Source organism: Artibeus jamaicensis, unplaced genomic scaffold (assembly GCF_021234435.1).
Source record: "Artibeus jamaicensis isolate MK-2021 breed Jamaican fruit bat unplaced genomic scaffold, CSHL_Jam_final contig_519, whole genome shotgun sequence".
Taxonomy (NCBI): domain Eukaryota; kingdom Metazoa; phylum Chordata; class Mammalia; order Chiroptera; family Phyllostomidae; genus Artibeus; species Artibeus jamaicensis.
The window spans coordinates 55,183,596-55,187,648 of NW_026521871.1; positions in this window are offsets into that span (position 1 = coordinate 55,183,596).

A 4,053-nucleotide genomic window follows, 5' to 3' on the forward strand; every position below is an offset into this window, starting at 1 on the left:
GCTTGGGGTGAGGCAGCCCGAAGAAGGGAGGCCAGGCCCTTGTGTGGAAAGGGACAGCGTTCTCGGGTGAAGGAAGCCGAGGAGGGCTCCGCTCCGGACTAGAGGAAACACGGGGTTTATACTGGCACTGAACTCTGGGAAGAGCATTCCTGGTAGAGGGGACAGCAGCAGAAAAGGCCTAGAGGCAGCTTTGGGGAGCGGCCAGGGAGGTGGGTCGTTCCAGTTTAGATCGGCTCAGAGCCAGCCCCTGGGGCAGGCTGGGCAGGAAAAGGCTGAGCAGGAGGAGCCGACCCCCATTCCAGCTCGGGGCTGCGGGCGACTCCTCCATGCCTGCCCCCTCCTGGTGCTGCCTGAGCAGCCTCCCAGCACCCCTCCCTGGCCCCTTTTCCAACACTCCCCCTCTCTGGGATCCAGTTCCGGCAAGGGCGGTGGGGGCTGGGCCAGAGAGCAGGCAGCGCTTGGGGCAGGGGAGATGAGAAAACCAGAAAGTGGGGAAACCTGAGCCAGCAACGCCGGGGCTGGGCGGGCCAGGGCTTGCTTATCCTGCTAGGCCCGGGAAACAGGTTCCCCAGAGACCGGGCCAGAGTGGGGAGTGCTGGCTTAGTCGCCACCTTCATCCAGGGGGCACGGAGGGCCTCTGCAGCCTGGGCTTTCCGAGTCCCGCCTTCCGGATGCGGAGGCCCGGAAGACACCGGAGCACAGTGTCTCTCCAGTTACCTAGTATAGTGGGCTTCCCCCACCCACCTGGGACGCAGGTCACAGGGTGAACAGACAGAGGATGGTCAGGCCCCAGAAGGCCCAGGGCTGTGCCTCCGTCCCCACAGCACAGCTGGAAGAGCCAGAAGGAAAAGAAACAGACAGGAGTGCTTCCAGAAACAAAGACTGGACCAGCCTGAAGGGCCGGGGTGCGGGGTGGAGAAGACCTCCAAAGTTCTCCTGCGGCTGTCAGTACTGGGTGGGGGCTGAGACAAAGGGCCAATTCCTTCCCAACTGCAACACCTGCTGTGGGGCTGTGGGCGCTTCTGAGGCTCCCGCAGGTGCCAAGCTGTGGGTCCACAGCTGCACAGTCAGGGTGTCACCCCGGGGGCCTGCCTTATGGGCACCAGAGGCCATCTGGGAAGGCAATGGGGCGGCTCCAGGAGGGGGACCCCAGAGGCTGGGTTGGTGAGAAAACCAGACCTGGCATGACCATCTTTGCACCGCCCCCCCACCTTGTATGTCCGGATTGGTGCCACGGCAGGCCGTAGGGGAGCTGAAGAAGCATGCCTGGGGTCTGAGTGTCCAGCAGAGAAGGGGCAGGCCTGGCCAGCGAGCCACTCCACAGAGCATCCTGGGTGGCTCTCGGGTGAAGTCGCATGGGCGAGTGAGTGGCTTTTGGAAGGGGAGACAGAAGGACCCTGGGTGGCAAGAAGAACGTCGGGTGGGGCCGGTGAGTCCAAAGGGGTTGGGCTGTAGGGCGGGGAGTTGGCTCCGGGCCACTTGGCTCTTGGCTCCGGTTCCCTCTCCAATCCTCAGATCGGGTGCTGCAGAGATTTGCTCTCTGATTCACTCAGTAAAGACTTATTGACCTCCATGAGTGCTGTGCGGGGCTCCCGCACCCACGGCCACCTCAGAGCGCCTGTCTGGGCTGCAGGCCTTGGCTCTATGGGAACCCATGACTTGGCCCTTCCCTCCTAGAACCTTCCCAGAGCTCCTCTTAGTCTCCTCTTGCTCATCTGTACAATGCGGATGCTGAGACCTGCTTCACAGTGGGACTGTGAAGTGCCATGGTATGAATAACTACAAACCTGGCATGCAGGGCTCCCAACCTGGCACAGAGGCTGGCTTCCAGGGGCCTCCGGACACCTGAAACAGAAGAATGGAAGGCGAAATTGTGGGAGGTGCTACCGTTGCCTCCCATATATATATGTTTGTGTGTGTGTGTGTTACAATTTCCATATGTATATGTGTGTATGTATATTACAATTTCTGTGTGTGTGTATTATAATTTCCTTGTGTGTATATATTACACATTCTGTGTGTGTGTGTATGCGCACACAGAGCTGAGCCCAGTACAGACACAGGGCCAGGGTGCAATGCAGATCACTGCTGCAATCATGGCTGTTCTGATTTGTATTGATTATTCAGCCTTCTCAAATTGTTTAGGAGAGGCTCGGCATTCTGCTGTGTGTAGCCAGGCTCAGCTCTAGCTCTCTTCCTGCTCGCTGTCCGCTGCCTGCCCCCCAAGACCCCCGTGTCCTGGGCCTGTTCTGTGTGTGAGTGGAGCCCTGTGGACAGATCCACGGAGCCTTTTTCCTTCCCAACCCAGCACTCCCCCAGCACTCTGGAGTCTTTGGCAAGTCCTTACAACTCTGCTTTAGTGACCACGATGATGATCACGCCAGGGGTGGTGACCGAGGCATTGGAAACCACAGTAATGGTGGCATAGGGTGACGGGTTGATGGTGGCTCAGTGGCAGTGACCTCTGGGGTAACCCTGGTGTACAGGAGTGAGGATGAGGAGTAATGATGGTCACAGTAGTTCTTTTTTTTTAAGATTTTATTTATTTATCTTTAGAGGGGAAGGGAAAGAGAGAGGGAGAGAAATATCAACGTATGGTTGCCTCTCGTGTGTCCCCTGCTGGGACTGGCCTGCAACCAAGGCATGTGCCCTGACTGGGAATCAAACAACAGTCCTCTGGTTTGCAGGCCCACACTCAATCCACTGAGCTACACCAGCCAGGGCGGGCACACAGTTTCAAATGAGACAAGACAGAGAGGAGAGGTGTGGGCCCTGTCACCGAAGCCACTCAACTCCAAGCTAGGGTCTCCTCCGTCCAACGGGTAGCCCCTGCAGGAAGCCTGTGAGCCAGCACTCCAAGGCCAGTCAGCAGGATCCTGGACACCCGCTCCACCCTGCGTCTGTAGCCAGCCAGCCACGGGTCCGAGGGACAGAGGCCTTCTCCAGAGGATCCAGTTAGCCAGGAGGAGCGGGGGAGCCGGAGGCAGGAGCCCTGAGAGGGGACCAGAGGAAGGAGTTGGGAGGAAGAGGAGGGAGAGGAATAAGAAAAAAAGGGGGGGTGAGGAGAAGGAGGGGAAGAAGAGGACAGAAAAGAAGACAAGGAGGGAAAAGAAGAAGAAGGGAAGGAGGAGGAGAGGGAAAAGGAGGGAGAAGAAGAGGAGATAGGAAAGGAGGAGAGAGCAGGAATAGAAGAGGGAGTGAGTGGACAAAGACCACCCCTTGGGACCTTAGCAAAGTGCCTGGGGCAGGGCTGACAGTGGTTCTGGCTGGTGAGGCCATGACCTTGGGGGTTGGGTTGGATAGAGGGTCCTTCCCGTTCGGTTGCAGGGTTCTGGGGTCATCACAAGGCCATTTAAAAGCAAATGTCCCTTTTAGGAGAGGAGGCCCAGCCTATGGTTTCTCTGGGATATAGAACCATAATGGGTGGGTCCCTGGGGCTGCTGGCTTGAAATAAGGCTGGAGGTTGCGGGGAATCACAGGGAGCCCACGAGTGGCTGGCAGAGCTGTGAGGCTCGATTGCGGCGATCCGGCCTGGGCCAGAGCGTGTGGGCAGCATCCAGTGGTGCCAGCTGTCCCAGGGGCTGCACCGCCACCTGCTGAGCGTCCGGGGCAGTCCTGGGTCCTGCGCTGCGGGACTCACACGCGCAGCCGGTCAGCAGGGAGTGGGCAGGAGCGACACGACCAGGGGTGCGCAGGTGAGCGCAGGCTCGTTGCTCCCCGGCGCGCTTGCCCTTCCCGCCAGGGAGTTGAGTGCCGAGTAAACACCAGACGCCGGAGCTCGGTGTATCCACCGAGAGACAAAGCCAGGGCGGGGCGGGGGCGCCGCCCGCGAAGCCAGGGCGGGGGCGCGGGGTGCAGATTAACCTCCCCTGGCGCGGGCTGCCCTACCGCTTAGGAGACCCCAGCGTAGCCAGCGGACAGGTGGAGCGGGGGCGGGGTGGCGGCCGGGCGGGTCCCGCCCCGGGGGTGGGGCCGGGCGGGGCGGGGCCGCGCTATGCAAATGTCGCCCACGGTGGCCAATTAGGGGCGCTCCCCGCGCGGCTAGGAGCACCC